The sequence below is a fragment of the Abramis brama genome, assembly GCF_963993115.1.
Source record: "Abramis brama genome assembly, chromosome: 16".
NCBI lineage: Eukaryota > Metazoa > Chordata > Actinopteri > Cypriniformes > Leuciscidae > Abramis > Abramis brama.
Window position 1 is genome coordinate 16,453,711 of NC_139978.1, and position 18,293 is coordinate 16,472,003.

At 35.8% G+C, this 18,293-nt stretch overlaps 1 protein-coding gene across 2 annotated transcripts in view; it reads right to left on the reverse strand.

Annotated features, from left to right (window-relative positions):
• Positions 1-18,293, reverse strand: part of gfra2a (GDNF family receptor alpha 2a) — an 84,127-nt gene that overhangs the window by 53,269 nt on the left and 12,565 nt on the right. The gene's annotated exons all lie outside the window — the stretch shown is intronic.

The window sequence follows — 18,293 nt, forward strand, 5'->3', positions numbered from 1 at the left end:
TGCATTTGTATGCTAGATTAGTACATTGTGCTACATTGTTGTCACATGTCCTTATTATGTTGTATGTTTATTTCAATGTGTGGCATCTGAGAATCCAACTTTGTGTTAAAAAATGCTGTCCGATAAAATAATAAGCCAAAACAACTAGGATACAATCTCAGCTTATATTACTTACAGTTCATCACACTGGAAATGGAAGGTCAAGTAGAGCCTTATGTAGAGTAAATATGCTCTGTTATATACTGCACATTTTTGGTTCATGGTATCAGCTCATCTTTACTGGTAGTATACAGTATGCACTTACACTATATGTACTTTGCCATAGAATGTATTAAGATACTGTTGTACCAAATGGGGCAATTACATTATTTTATTTATTTTATTTTGCTACACGTAAGCATTTGCTACAAGTACATCATCTAGGTACTCACAGTGCACCAGGCCTTGCTGTGTATTTAAGGCCTTGTCCACATAAATTCGTTTTCGTTTAAAAACTTATCTTTTTCTCTCCGTTCTGGCCTTCCTTCCACACTGAGACGGCATTTCTGTCCTGACAAAAATTGAGCTTTCCCAAGTGGATCAATTTGAACACGCTGTTTGTGGACTATGAAAACGGAGGTATTTGAAAACGATGACACATATTTAGTTCTGTCATGACAACTCTTGGAGAGATTGGCATGGTAATGGATATGGCAATGCTAATGTATTTGGTCTCGCTGGAATAGATATGATACGCTTCTGCCGCTGCAAAGCAAGTATACCGTGACTTGCTACTGCCAATACATTCACAGACATTGCTGTAAACATGTAAGACATGCTGCTGCTGCATAACATACATGAATAACCCCCCGTAGCAGATCTATACAGGTGGAGCTGGGGAAGGGGAAGGGGGAGGGAAGTGCGCTGCAGACTGTTAACAGCAAACACTGCCAGTATTTAAATGTTGAGCCGCAGCTCATTGGCCTCTGATCAGTGTTGGGAGTAATGCGTTACAAAAGTAATGTATTACAGTAACTTATTACTTTTTGTTGTAACGCAGTAGTGTAAGGCATTACTAATCAATTTTCAGTAATATTTTACTCGGTACATGTTCAGTAACGCATGCGTTACAACACACTTTTAGCCCAAAATTTAATTGTTCAAAAAATAAAAAAAATAAAAAAAAAATACAGCCAGACCGCGAGACATTAACGAATGAAAAATGCAAGTTATTACCTGTTCGTGGTCAGTCAATAGCCGCGTGCGTGTGGTGTCCAAGTTTGTAAATAATGACTAAATGACAGCTTCTGATATATTTGTAAGGCGATTTATTTCATTCATCTCCCTCTTGCTGGTGTACCTTTGTATTGTGTGACATAGTCCAGTAAAAGCGTGTTTAGGGCAGGTTTTACAGGAGTGCCGCGATCATGATTTCGGTCTCTGTGCTCGCGCTGGCCAGTGGAAAAGCGGTTAATGGGAGAATATGGTAGAAGAAGACTGTACATTTGCGGGATGGACGTATGCGCATTGCTCTGTTTGCTCTTCTGTGTTTTCTTTCTAACCAGAGAGCAGTCCGTTTTCTTTCGTTTTGAATTGTTCTGTTTAAAAGTAGACATGTCTGACTGTGAGTGAGGCAAGTAGACGCTGAGTTTCGGTTCATTTATGAGACGCCCGCGCCTCCGTGTCCTGGTTATCTCTTGTCTACTTATATTTACTTCTTACTTATTAAATCCAGGCAATTGGTAGATGAATCATTGATTCAAATTAAGATACAATTAATACAAAACGAAATTCACTTTAAAGAAAGGCTTTGTGCTTTCTGTTTGAGGTCTCTGTGAAAGCTTAAGCAGTCTTTAGTGCCGCTTTCAGAGCGGTTGCGTCCGTTACGGAGAACTGACACGACTGTAACATCGTTTTTTCCTCATAAATGCGAACACGAAAAATAAAATAAAATAAAATAAAATAAAATGAATATATTATGTTCTGTGGAGAGCCAACCCTTCTTCATACGGTGGGTAGTATTAGGCCTACTTTTGGTTTGCTTAGTGTAATTCACAGAATTACTAAAAAATATTTTGCTATAACCTACCTAAAAGTTAAAGATTTTTTGTGTCACGCTATTTCCCTCATATTAAATATAAAATGCATGTGTGTATATTTTTCTAATGTCTGGACTCCTTTATTAAGGGAGTAGCCTATGGATGTATAAACAGACGTTTCAATATATTGGTATTAAATGCATTTTCTGAGAATTTATATTTCAAATTTTTACTGCAAATGTCACGTCCATAACGTTGGAATTGCCCAATTTTAAATAATTTATTCTCAACTAGTTTTGTGGTGTAGGTCTACGTATTTTATAATGTTAATTTCAAATAATACTAAAAGTAATTTAAAGATGTTGTAGCTTTGGATCTGGACGTGTGGGGTGTGTCGTGATTCTGCCTTCTCACACCGCACACCGACACAGGTTCATGAATCTGAGTGTCGTGGTTTCATATCGCATATCTTTACAGCCCTAGTCATTTTAGAATGTTAAGTTCTACTTCTGTAGTTATTTTGGTTAAAGTAACTCAAAAGTAATACAGGAGTAATGTAACGCATTACAATTCTGAAACAGTAAAGAAATTAATTGTAAGGTAAAGAATTACTTTTTAATAACAGTAACAAGTAATGTATAATGTATTACAGTTTGGAAGTAACTTGCACAACACTGCCTCTGATGCAACAGCAACCAATCAGCTGAGCTATGTAGACAACGATGTGATCGCTACCAAATTGAGTAAAACCTGTAACCATATGTCAAAGACAATTAAGTAATTATGAAATTACATATGTGACCCTGGACCACAAAACCAGTCTTATGGGTAATTTTTTTTAAATTGAGATTTATACATCATCTGAAAGCTGAATACATAATCTTTCCATTTATGTATGGTTTGTTAGGATAGGACAATATTTGGCTGAGATACAACTATTTGAAAATCTGGAATCTGAGGGTGCAGAAAAATCAAAATATTGAGAAAATCGCCTTTAAAGTTGTCCATTTCTATTGGCGATTGTGCTGCATCCACTCACAAAAATAAATGTTGTATATATTTAAGGTGGGAAATTTACAAAATATCTTCATGGAACATGATCTTTACTTAATATCCTAATGATTTTTGGCATAAAAGAAAAATCTATAATTTTGACCCATACAATGTTTTGTTGGCTATTGCCACAAATATACCGTGCGACTTAAGACTGGTTTTGTGACCCAGGGTCACATATAAATATGTACTACTATTTAAATACATACTGTAATGTAAGTACACTTAAGTGGCCTTTTTATTTCATTAAAATTATATTATCTGCAAGTACAGCTTTTATATAAAATATATACTTTTACAATTTGAAGTACACTAGAAGTGCACATTCAATACAAATAAGCACACTTCTTTTTCCACAAGGGTTGAAAGGCCCCTGTGCCATGAAAACCCATTGGGAATTATGTCATATCACTGCTTCTGTTCACCATCAGATGTCCCAAAAACTGTGTGTAAACCATATTAAAATAAGAAGCTTTGTGACTCTTGAACTGAGTTGGGGAGACAGTAAAAAACACTCAACGATGAGTGTGTGAAGATTGTGCCTGTCAAAATTAAAAATTAGCCAGCCTTTGCCTGCAGTACTCCCTTCTGAAAGTCTCTCGGGAGCTTTAATCCAGAATTCGACATTCACAATCATTCCATGTAATTCACACACCTGCATACTAGCAGGGGGCACTCGGATCCTTTTTTCTGTTGGGGAATGCGGATCATTGGAGAATTTAAGCTGTGTCATTGGAGAATTTAAGCTGTGTCAGTCTCGTTTTATCATACCGCGAGCTTCACTGTCACACAACAGTTTCTGAGGCGGATGGGCTACACATGGATGTGTGCACATGCAGAGATGTGATGAAAGATGGCATATGTCTTCAGACGGTCCCTAACTCGCATTAGATCACTAACATGGAACAGTGCGTATTAAACATCACTCCACCTGCTGACCGAGTGTCAAGGATTCACTCTGCAGTTAGACAGACAGATAGAATTGTATGAATTATTCTAACTAAAATGAATAGATCAAAACGTCTGGTACAATTAAGTCTGAAAGTAAAATGACTTGATTATACATTTAAAGACATCGGAAAAGATTAGAAGGATTGGAAACTTCCACTGCAGATAAAAATGAAATATTAAATATTAAAAGGTAAAACATAAATAAAAATAAAAATAAAATATATATATATATATATATATATGTGTGTGTGTATATATATATATATATATATATATATATATATATATATATATATATATATATATATATATATTAAAAATATATTAGTAGATAGTAGATTAAAAGTAGATATAGTATATTAAAAAATATATCTGTCAGCAAAGGAAAAATATTTTTAAAAATGTCGTTTTACAAAAACACATCAAGTTTTTAGAAATGTTCTGAATTTTGAAATATTTTCAAAAAGGAAAAATGTTCATTACACGTCACATTTCTGTATACATATTAATATATATTTTGAATATATTTTCCATGGTACAATTATTAAATAGCATTTAAAAAAATCGAATTATCTGAAACTTTAAGATACATGACCAAAAATATCTAAGTATCTAATGCTACATATCTAATGCTACATTCACCGCATTGAAGAGGTGCATTCAAGCACTGTATGTATGAATATTTTTTTTAATAAATTAATATAACCTGAGAAATATGAATCATGTCACTGACCCTAAAACTTAATATACAAGGGTGATTTTTTTTTTATACATTTATTAGAATAACTGTATACATGAAACAGTGTCTGCAGGGCCTGTCTCATGACATTATTTAAAAACGTTATCTGGAAATGGAAAGTCCAGTTACTTTTAGCCAAATTATATAAAAAGTCAACAGAGCATAGGTGTGAATGACTGATGACCTTTTATGATGCGTGTCAGGTACGCTAATAATGATTTTAACATTCCGGAAAACCACCGGAGTAAACAACATCCCAAGGGAATGAAAAATCACAAATGAGACCTCTTCAATATCTCTATTGTTTTCCCAATATTGACAATAAAATCAAATGGAGAACAAACTGAGACATCGGCTTTCTTAAATGTTTCCCCTGAAAGCAAAAACAACTGGATGTTGAGACGGTCACATTTGTGTCTAGTTCTATTACTCCTAAGCAATTTTACGTTTATACTTCAATGGAACATCTTCGTTACATTTCCTGAGCTTTGACAAAGCAACCTCTGAGTGATCAGCTTTTCCTTAGGGACTGTATTATTTTTCTCTTTGTTGTGACTGAATAGTTATGTTTGAACTTGACAACCCAAAGCACAGTATGAAGCTGTTTTAAATAGCACGTACTAAATGCACAGAACTTAAGAATTAGCATATGTCCTTTCCCGAGTGACATTTCAATCTGAATAAGAGCTCCATCTTTCAGTCGCTCTCCCTTTGCCGTTCCTTCACCTGCAATCATCGCAATGTGAAGTGAACTCTGATGGTCATTTGGAGAGACAGCCTATTACATGAGTCCACAGGGAGTCTGTCTCTGTTTTTTCCCTTGTGTCTTTCTCCCTCTCGCTCTTTCTTGTGTTCTGTCTCTTTGTCTCTGTTATGTGTCTGTCTCTTTTTGTCAGTAAGCCCAGCTCAGGAGTGCCGAGGTGACAGCAGAACAGACAAATGTTGTCTGACAGCTTTCTACTAGAGAACACTCACCGTCTCACTGTTGCATCAGGTGAGAGATGCCAAACGGCTTCCACAGCTGCACGCGGACAGGGTTGGCAGGATTTTAAAATGCATTCCACTACAGGGTTTGGATTTTTTCTCCAGCACTGGGTTTTACAATGAGTGGACACAAAAGTGAATGGGGAAAATATAGCACTAGTCTCTCAAGTAGACAAGCTAATCATTAGCTTATCTTTCTCACATAATTTTACAAATCCATATTTGGCCTAGTGTCAAATGACTTGATACTGGAAGACATTTATCATAATGTATAATTGTGCTTGTAGACATGTAAGCGCTACTCATAGCATTTTAGCTTCCCTTACAAAAAAGAAGTTTATTCAAGTGTGCTATTAGTATACTTATTTCAAACAAAAAAATTGTATGTACTCAGAAATATACTTTATGTACTTCTCAGAAATATACTTTACAAATTAATTACAATTAAGTATAGCTACTTGACTTATACTGACAGAAAAGTCTAAGTTTATTTACTCAATCTTTTGATCGATATATACTTAAAAGTATAATTAAGTATCCTATTGCCGGGTTCAAACTACGCAATATCAGGCAAATTTTGGCACAATCCTTTTGAAGTAGGGTGCTTTGGTGATTCGTAAATGACAATGGCCGTTGGGATGCAAGAATCGAACGTTTCACCTCATATAGTGTGTCATAGTGGACGACAACCGACGCTGTGTCTGCGATGTTTCACGTTGTCACATCAGAAAGACAAGCATGTATAAAGTTGCAGTCTGTAAGAATAACAGCTAGTGGTCGAAGTAGGTACTGCAGTCCAAATTCAAAATATCAGAGATCGTTGTTTCTCCCGCCCCCTCTTCCTCAGACTCGACGCTCACGTGGGTTGCCAGTTTGAGGACACGCAACAGGAACAAACGCAATTGACAATGAAAGCCGAGGAGACTTACAACGTAAGTCTGTGCGCTTTAATATGCTCTCTCTCATAGAGATTTTCAGATGGATACCGATATCAGCTTTTTAGGTTGGGTAGAATCTGCAATCTCTGCCCCAGTTTGTTTGCTGGCTGCAATACGGTGTGTTCCTGCCAACTGGCATCCCAGGGTGTCGAAATACTGATCTGGCAGTGGACGAGATCACACAGACCAAAACAAAAACAGGCATTCCAACACGGAACGCACATTTCAAAGTAAAATAACTGGCTGTAGAAGTGTTTTTCAGATAAACTAGTATGTGAACTCAGTTACTCATATTATAGTATTTTTATGCTTTACTAGAGGGAAAAAGTTACATATAGCACCTTTAATTTTTTTTCGGCCCTCCACAAAGGGTTCTGTCATATCTGTGAAGTTGACCAATAGGAGCACAGAAGCTCTTCCATACTCAGTTTCAAACTGTACTAACCGATTCTGCGGGAGTGTGGGCGGGACCATGATACCATACGGCTCCACTTCACGCTCACTACTTACTGTTTTCTACTTTAATATATTTTAAAACGTAATTTTTTCCTGTGATGGCAAAACTGAATTTTCAGCAGCCATTACTCCAATTTTTCAGAAGTCATTTTTGTTTACGATCTCCTGATGGAGAGAGCAATCTAGTACAAAACAAACTGCATCCAAACAAGGATCTAACACTATACAGGTGAGGCTCATCCTGTGCTTTCGTTTCCCCTCACTGTTTTGCCATCCCTTTCTTATGTATACCATTAAAAAAGAGCTCAAGTCCTGAGGTGATGAAGATGAATATTTAAAATCTCTCCTGCGCAGGGCGCGACCACTTTGATGGATGTTTGTTGGAAGACCATAACCGTAAAGAATAATTCCTCCACAGACTACTTTCCACCCCAGTCTGTTCACTGTGAAAAATAAACACAAAATCGATGAGCACAGTATAATGGAGGAAGTAAACTCAAAAATCGCCTGCCCTCCTGAAAGAGGACTTGTCACAAAAATGAATATTTGTAGTCAGGCTTCAACTGCGGGCTAATTCGTCTGTGTAGTTAGTCGTAAAAATACAGAGAGAGAAATTTTTAGAACGGAACAAAATGATGATAGCAGCAGAGATCCCAATCTGCAGCTAAATCACAGTGTGCTACGCTTCACTGATGCATGCTGGATAATTGCTTTTGTATAATTGTTTGTGAAGGACTAGAGAATGAGGAGACCGCACCATTATCCTTAGACATTCAAAACATGTGTGACCTCTACGACATCTCCTGACAACATTTTTAATCAATGTCACATCATTAGGCTCTGCAGACACTTTTCATACTGTTACTGTAATGAGTTTATACTAAAACAAGAGATTTGCTGATACAAACTTGTATATTTATCTGTAGTCTCTTTCTTTTTTTCCCCAACTTCATTGGCATAAGAATAACAGAATGTAGTTACCAATCCAATAGCAGTCCTTAAACGAGACATTTCCCTTCAATGCTGTCACCACAGCCTTTGTTCATAAAATTGATGTTTGGGACACACACTGTGTCTAATAAGCCTCAGCCCCCCTGTTAATACTCCATTAGGTCAGCAGGAAACAAGTAATTCAAGCAAAGCAAGCACTAATGTCCCTACAGCATCAGCCAAGACATTCAATATCAACCTGACTGAGCAAGGCCTTTGATCCTGTTCCAAATAGACATAGGATATAGAAACAGACTGTGATTCAATCCACAACATCCAATAGTTTATTTTAGCGACATCCTGTTGATAGACTTAAAGAGCATGAATATACATAACCTGTGTGTGTGTGTGTGTGTGTGTGTGTGTGTGTGTGTGTGTGTGTGTGTTGTTTTGCATAGCAATACGAGTACAAAAAGTGTCCACAGAAGTGAGCTAAAACTGGCAAATCCTCCCTGTGGGGACATTCAGAGACACCATTAAAAGGAAAAAATATTCATGAATATGGTAAATCTTCTTCTTCTTAAATTATTATTATTATTATTATTATATTTTAATTGTAAAATGTGAAAATTAGTAATTATGCTTATTTACTTATTACTTATTATACTTATACTTATATATATATATATATATATATATATATATATATATATATATATATATATATATATATATATATATAAGCAATTAAAGTCTATGGTATGTCATTTACAACACATATACCTAATAAAATGTAACTAATCATAAAACTGTGCATTTTGTATGGCAAAATAAATATCAGCTTTTAACAGGAAGATTTGGTAACACTTTAACACAAAATTTTACTGTATCCTTCTTATATTTGTTACATGTACTTACTGTAGTAATAACAATAAATTATGCATAATTACATGCAACTAACCCAAACCCTAATCCTAACCCTATAGTAAGTACATGCTGTTAATTAATATTGCTCAGTACTTAAATGTATAATTACACTGTAACAAGGGCACAGATTGCATGACATTATTATTATTTTTTTTATTTTTTTTAACTATGCAGATTATAGGTAAAATCTGAAGCAAAACCAGTTAAGAACCACTGAGCAGACTAAACATGAGACAAGGGGAACTTTTCTCTAAAATGCACTTGTAAGGAACTTGTAAGTTTATATTAATACAGACGTCACAAAAGTCCTGTGAGACGACTGAATGAACAGCTGCCTTAAATGCCTATTGTGCGTTTCAAAATTCTGTACATTAATTAAAGGAACAAACTTGTTTATCAAGAGCACTTGGCACTTCAGCCAAGACACCTCTAGGGAAATCAAGATGGTAATTAGGAGTAAGATCAGAGAGTTCTTAAGGTATAGTGCAGCTACAACATGTACACTGCAACACACACAGTACAGAGATACACTAAAAACCTGCATCAATAAACACAGCTGAAAATACTTTAAAATCCTCTCTGAGACAACTGAATCTGAGTTATACTTCTATGAGTAAGGCATTGCAGTCTTGCAAAAGGATTGCATAGTGTTTCCCAATATTTTTTAGTCTTCACAACCCAGCTACCTTCACATACTCATCGTGTTCCTACATCACATCAGAAATGTGTTATATATTTAAAATAATATATATATGCAAATACTATACTGTATATCATTAACCATTGCCATTATTAGACATGTTTTTCTTTGTGCCGAAAATTAATATGCACCAAGAATGCACTGAAAAAAACAATAAGTAAAATTTACTTAATTTTTCTTTGGCAAGTTTTTGCACGCATATTTTTTAAGTAAATTTCACATGTGGAATTAAGTCAACTCTACTTAACTAAGTTAAGTGAAAGTAACAAAGAAAATAAGTCATTTTAACTTGGCTAGTAAAAGGTTGAGTAATATTTATTTAGTTGTAGTTTCCTTTGCAATACATTTCACTCAAACAATATAATATTGAATTAAGCCACACTTTTAAAGTATATGCTTTACTTAAAAATACCTAAGTAAATAATACAATTGATATTGTGTAAGACAGTATATCTACATATCAGATGTTAAGCGTCATGTGAACGCAGAGACCTCAATACTTGGTAGACAATACACAATGACGGTAACATTTGATGGATCGTTTTTGTGTTTGAATGTGTCATTTTGAGTAGAAAATGTACTCCAAACGTCACAAAATGGCACGTTACTAATCCTAACAACAAAAGCAATGATGAAACAGTGTAAATACAGCTGGAAAACAGTGAAAAATCAACCTCATTAATTATTCAAGGCCCAGTGCATGATGGGAACACCAGTATCAGAAAAGTTGAGTAATTTTACTTAATTTTATAACGTTGATATTTACGCTTTCATTTCTACACGCTTGAATTGAGTACTAATATAGAATTTACTTTTTTTTTTTTTTACTCTTGCCTGACCTAACTTTTTCATGTAAATTACATTGTTTTTTTCTGTAGTATTTACTTTACCACAAAATCATTTTTATCAGTGTGCAACTACATCATATTCAATTATAAATTAGAGATTGATGATGAATTACCCAAACAAAACCAGGGTCTTTACATTTTCCCAGAGAGATGTGGATTAAATTGGAATCTCACCACATTGTCCTTTTTCCGTTTGCAGCAAATTGAGGCAAATTAGAGATTTGGAGGGCTCAATCAAGAGGGCTGAGGACAATAATCAGTGTCTGGATGGCTGACATATTTGAGTTAATTTAATTGCACTAGGCCGCTTCTCCTGTTCAACCCAATGATCATTTACTCCACCCTGATTCATTCGCAGCTGGGGTATTAATCAGGCTCAAGTATGGATTTACCTGAGATATGCCTTAAGGCGGGCATATACTGTGCGCTTTTCGTCCGATTTTGAGCCGAATTCTGACTCGTGCGACTCTTTTTCGGGTCGGGACGATTTTCAGCTTTGTCGTGAGTCATTTGTCGTGCAGTGTTCGTGCAGTGTACAGCGGGAAACGAGAGGCGATAAACCTCTCACGACCGGCAATCGGATGTTCGGAAGTATTTCTGGCATGTCAGAAATTTTGGTCGCTCCTCGTGACTGTATCGCACAGTTGAAGCAAAGCTACGAACCAATTGCCCTAAACTTTTTTCCCTCACTGCGCCTGCGCAAAAACAGAAGTTTAACCGTTTCATCTACAGCAAGAAAGGCTGCGTTTACACTTGGCATTAACATGCGACCTGTATCCGGATGTTGTCCGCATACACATTGAAAAGACAAGTGTAAACACGCTTCTAATTGGAACGTTGTCCGATCAGCGTGTCCAGGTTCGGAGGTAGTCGAGGACGCATTGTGATCGGATCTCAGTGTAATGTAAACGCAGTCCAGCCATCGTGTCTGCATTCACAGGTGGATGTCACACAAAACCCCACCCACTGTCATTATTCCCCCTCCTCTCTCCAGGAATTGCTGCACGTAGCTGTGTGGTTTTGCGATACAGTCGAGTGCGAAGTACATCGCAAATATACTGAGATGTTTGCCCTCGCACCCTAAAGTTGCAGAACCATTCATTTTCTGTAAAGAACATGCATTTTTCCCACCACAGCTGGCAACGTTCTCGTGTACGTTTCTCTGAACCATTTCCATTACGGAATATATCCACATTATTAGTACTTGCAGCCTCCTCATCCTCCTCATTTTGCGGGATTTGTAAAATGTACCCCGACTGAAAACTGTTTTTAAAAGAAAACCCACCACTTCAGGTCAACTTTGCACCGGAGCCATCCTTTTTTTTTTTTTTTTTTTTTTTCGCGGGAATGTGAGATCCGATCTGTTATCCAGATACAGAAGCCACTTGATGTGGACAGGTGTAAACGCACCGTGTTCAATCTGCTTGATCGGATCATGGTGATCACATGTTAATGCCAAGTATAAACGCAGCCAAAGAAAATGAAAAGAGGGAGATCTTAATTTCTGTAGCTATCAAACTAGCTACAAATTACTGTTGCTTACCTCCAGTTTGTGTTGCAAAATGGATAAACCATATATTACCCACGTCTTCCAAGTCACCTGCGATGTAGCTACCGTGCCCCTTTATTTTGTTAATGTCCATGTAAAACAAACTGTTTTTGAAATAAAGTTTTTGACTCATTATTGCAGTGTTCGGAAATATTATAGACTGTTAATAATTTTAATTATAGGCCTATAATTCATTGTAATCAACCTAAATGTTTTTAGACAATTTTCAATGAGGAGGAGCTTCTATGTAATCTTTTATTATCCTCACAGTGCGTTGGTTATGCGGTGATGCGCTATGAAATGATTGTGTGGCAAATTAATTATAATAGCCTATCAATTTAATAATAAAAGTAAGCCTTCCCTAATAATACTAATAATACAATAATACTAATAATAATTCAATACATGAATTGGAAATGCTAAATCATCTTAATATTGATAGCTGATGCTTGTTTTGACAATATCTCTGGATACATGATATTGTCTATTGGCGCAACCCAGCATGGGGGTTTATCGCACATATTTCACACGTATAGCAGTGAAGTCGCAGCTCGATGTTCGGACCGTATAGTGTAAACACATAAATCCTGAGCTTTAGCTTTACATCGCATGCAATCTATTCGTTCAGTGTGAGTAGGTACCTTGCTGAAATTGCACAGACATCGCACAGTGTATGCCTACCTTTAGCTTAATGCGACATTAGACAACAAAGAAGATATTTGATCATGGGAACGGAAAAATGCCCAAAAAAGTCTCTAATTGAGATCCTCATTGTGTTGTGCCTTTCTCTTCCTGTCTTCCATTCATGCGGTAAAATTCTTTCAAAATGACATGCTGCAGTAGGCAAATACCCTGTTCTCTTAATTTGTGGTCCATTTTAGATTTATTCTGCAAACCCAGTGGGACTGTATGTGCACAGTGTGTACAGTACGTTCTTTCATTTAAAATCCCTGTTTAAAGAGCAGGATATGATTAAGTTTGTATTTGAGATTAGGGAGGTGTCAAATAGCTTTCAACCTGCCTGTTGTAGCAAGTTTCGTTTTGCATATATAAACTATAACAGTGAATCAATGATAGTAAAATATCACTGATCCAAAAATAATGTCAACGGTAGACATACTAAAAAAAAATTAATACAAAATAATTGTAAAAAAGTGCACACTGAAGGAATATCAAGAACTGAGAGAACTAAAGGCTTAAATACACAAGGGAGGCTAATCAACAGAAAGTAGCATAATCAGTAAACAAGGAAACTAACTAGTGAATACAGACAGGCAGGCAGACAGGGCTAACCAAACTAAAACACCAACAAACTGAAGGTACATTTACACGAAAAGGATGTACTAAAAATGGAAATGTTTTTCCTTTCCGTTTTTTTCTTTTTTGCGTAGCCTACAGACGACAATGATGTCAAAACGATCTCCGTTCACATGGATCCGCAAAAACTATTAAAAACCCTGTATTATGGATGCCAGGCCAGTAGTTGGCGAGGTCACTTTGTAAAGAAACACTATGCGCCTACAGACTGAACACGTAATATGCGTATGCATGATGTCGCCGTTTGCACAAATTCACATTTTTGTAGTTTACACAGAGACAATAATGGTATTTTTCAAAAACCTGTACATTGAAACACGTTTTCAAAAGTTTGCATTTTCAGGCCCCCAAAATGCCATTGTCGTGTAAATGAATGGCCAAAATGCATAACAAGTTTTACGTTTTTAGTTGAAATCGGTGTGCATAAACAGCACCTCAACATAAACCTGACAAAGTCTCAAGCAGGTAATTAATAGTGGGAATACAAAGAAAATACTTTTTTATGCTATTTACACTTAGTGAAAATAGCCGCAGCCTATAGTTTTATTTTATTTTTAGTTTAGTTATTTTTGTAAACAAGTTAATTGGAAAAAAAGAAAAATTACTTTGACAACTAGCTGGGGAAAAAACAACAGTATATAGTATGCAACTCTAGGTCATATTTGTATGCTCTATATGCAATCAAAAATGAATAATATTGAAAATGCACTCAAAAGGTTATTAGAAAAAAAATCCCTAGGCTCATAAAGGTCAAAACAACTATTTTCAATAAAGAATTTTACTTCGACAATGTTGTAGCTACGGTTTACATCAGTCGCACATGTAATATTGGCTTACAAACTGCTTTGCTGGTACTGTATTTCTTCAGTGAGTACAGCAGGTTACTTCTAAAATAAAATCCAAAACAAGACACACAATGTGCAATTGATTTTACATTTTTACATGCTTGATTGACATAAAGTGTTTAACATTCTTTTACCTGCCAAAATACAAACTCCACAACTGCATAACTTTATGATTGAGACTTTCATAATGGGGCCAAATAAATAAAAACAAAAGGGTAAAAGTAAACAATTTGGCTATTCAAAAACATAATTAGGCCACCTACTAACATCTACGTTTGGCCAGCAGGTATAATTCAGTTGGGTTTCAATTCTTCTTTCAGAGCAGCATGTTAATATGCTGATTTCTCTTTGTTTACACAACATTTTTTTTTCCCACACCCTTTATGGGAAATCTTGCTCATACGGGAGTTGCAAAGTGAGGTGAAGAATAACCCTCAGCATATTGCAGAATAATTGCCTTTTTCTTTCATTACATTTTCTAAGAGCACATCCATTTCCAGTTTAATGAAGCTAAAACAATCATCTACCTGTGAGTCAATATTCCTGCCAGCAAGATTGCTTGTCCTTTTTGCCTGGCAACAATGTTCACTAGTGTTGTGGTGGCATTTGTTCCTCAAACTACATCATTCCAGATGAGTGGGACTATTGAACAGCAGGAGGGAGATTCTCTGAAATGGAAAGTGCCAAAAGGCATAACTGAAATAGAAAATCTTAACTGGCAAACAAGAATCGCTCCCATTTCATCTCTATGTTGAGGGCATGGGTGGGTATACATCATCATTGTTGTGGTTGTTGTTGTTTTATCCACTCAGTTGTGTCCGACTCTTAGTGATCTGAAGGATAAAGTTCTTCCAATTGTCTCAGTCAGTGAATACACCAATAGCATACATTACTGAACCTTTGTTTTGCAGTAAACTCACTTTTACGTTATGTTACGTTCATGTTGTGAGATTTGTCTCTGTCCACCCTGCTGAAAAGACTAGGGTTCTTTTCTTATAATATGACGTATTGAAGATTGTATAATTGTGTAAATTCCTCTCTGGATAATTAAGTTTTCAGTATAGTATCTGCATTTAGTTAGACATTTTTGGTCAAATATAAGATTTTATTTGATTGATTGATTGATTGATTGACAGAAATTAGTACTTTTATTCAACAAAAATGTTTTGATTTGATCAAAAGTGATTAGACACAAAAGATGTCTATGTCAAATAAATGCTGTTCTTTTGAACTTTCGATTCATCAAAGATCCTAAAATAAATTTAGCATGGTTTCCAGAAAAATATTAAGTAACACAACTGTTTTCAACATTGATGATAATAATAAATGTTTCTTGAGCACCAAATCAGCATATTAGGAGGATTTCTGAAGGATCATGTGACACTGAGAAGACTGGGGTAAATGTTCAAAAATGTTTTTGAAAAGTCTGTTATGCCAATGCAAAACTTTGTAAAATAGTTAGTAAAATAGTAAAAAGTAAGTAAAATGGCCTTTGACTATTATTAATACTAATATATATTATACGATTTAATTTTCAATTATAATTTTAATTATTATCATAATGCTATATTAATGGTGAACAGCACGGTTGTGATGGTCCACCAACTAAAGACCAGCACATAATAATCATTAGCCAACATAAACCAGTCTGGATAATGACACTGGTCTAAGCTGGCCTTTTCAGGGAAGGGAATATAATGTTGTTCTATATCTGAATGTAGTTTTGCAGTGGTTGCTGGTTCTGGATGCACAGTGCGGTACAGTCATAAGGTATTTCCCCATGCAGTCTAAACCTTGGCATTTTCACACCGCCTGCTCAGAGTCCCAGCACAGCGCCAAGACTGTTTTAACATTACACCTAGAGCCTCATCAATCTTGCACTACTGTCTCGCTGCATCTCCACTTACAGTAATGGAAATCATTAAAAAGGGATTCACAAGGAGATACAAGTGCTGTGCCTGTCATCGTATTTCTTCTCCGCTGTACACATAAACACATGCACCGAAATGTTTCTAGGGAAAATGTGGGAGCTTGTGTGTGTGTGTGGATGTGGGTCCACCCGGCTGGTTGGCAGTTTTAGAAAGCGTCTGTGATCCAGTGTAGAGCTATTGAGCTGCCCTAGGGCCAGCGCTGATGATTTAGTGGCTGTAGACTGGGGTGGGAGGGGGGTGGTGGGTTGGGTTCGGGGCAAAAGGGAGGAAGCAGAGGACAAATAGACCAGGTGGGGGTGAGGCATCCTATCGCCTCCCTGTGGCCAGCCTGTCCTTATGAAAGTGGATGACTGAGGTAATAGACTTTGACTGCTGCTATCGGTCATAGAGTTAATAGCTAGATTCTGGGGAAAGATACTTTGTGCTTGGCGTTAGTATCATAGCTTGAGAGAGAGCCGGCACACGGAGAGGGGAAAAAAAATGCCAGAAAGCAATACATACTGTTTTTTTTTTCTTTTTCCTTTTCCTCCTTTTTCCTTTTACTTGCTATGGTACCATTGGGGAAACGACAGACCCTCCAGGGTTTGAACTCACAAGTCTCCAGCCGTCAGGGTTCCCATACATTTTAATCAGTGTATTTCCATGATTTTTTCCAATGGTTCGTGACGGATAAGGATTTTTAACAATCATTTTATAGAAACCGCAATCACAAAGAGCAATTTCAAGACCATTAAATATCTTAGAGCTCAGCATATCTAGAAAAAATTATGCTCATTATAGAGATTTCCCTAACCTTTCCTTGACTTGTTTGAAAATAGCAAATCTGTGAATCTATTTTTCAAAGCAAAAAAAAAAAAAAATGTAATTGCGAAAGTATTTAAGTATTACATTAAATATTTAAAAATACTTAAACACAAAATTGTTCAAGAACATGCTTTCAATTGAATATGTGTGTGTGTGTGTGTGTCTATATATGTCATATATTTTTATTATATTTTATTATATATTATACATATATTATATCAAGTGGGTTTTTTTGTGTGTGTTTTTTGCAGCAAAAGAACCTTTCAATGAAAGGTTTGAAGAACATTTTAACCTTTTCCCATTATACAGAATCTTTTGTGCAATTGATGTTAAAGGAACCTTTATTTATACCGTACTGCCATTTTTTTCTCTTTTTTAAGCAAAAACCTCATTAAGTTTTAATATATTTATGCTCAAGTCAAAATAAAGCAATCCTCCAATGGTGAAAAAAAAAAAAACTCTTAATATTTAATATTAATAAATATATGTACCTTGTTTTAATGTTTTAATATTTACTGTTTTAAGCATAAAGCTAAATAAAACATAATTTTATTCATTCATTATATCATGAAATTTCAAAATTTTCTTAATATATACTGGTTTTGTTTTAATGATGTTTACATATTTTTTACTGAAAACAAGACAAAGAATGCTGGAAAAAACTGCAGTGTGATTGTGGGAACCCTATGCTGTTACAATTCCATCGCTAGCCCCGGTAACCTTGACCTTGAAGGAGCTCTTAATACTTGAGGCTTGACCTTGCTGCTGAAATCACACTGATTTTGTTCAGCTTATTCACCTGCTCAGGTACCTGTCAACCTCTGCTCAAAATACAGAGACCTTGAAGCAAAAGTCATCCATCTTTGGCTTTCGAATTGAAATTTAAAATGAACTAGATTGTAAGTCTCAGAAAAAAAATATTTAGAAAGACATGAGGTGTCATTCCGTCTAGTCTTGTACGTCCCCTGAGGCGATGGATCTATTACTGTGGACCAGCAGGTTATAGGGAATTACAGACATTTAATTTACAGGTATCCTCAGGTATTTATTGCATATGTAGAGATTCCAGGGTATCCATGGGAACCAGAATAAGATGGAGGCTAAGGCTGACATTTAAATTGAACAGAAGTCAACTTCCATAAAATAAAAACAAAAGATCAAAGGAACATGATAATAGAACTGTAACATGATTAGGGAATTCTTCTAGAACATGTCATTCAAATGAAACATATTATGTACATATTATAGATTATAGTTTAGCTGTTCATTAACTCTTTCCCTGCCACTGATGGAAATTTCTGTA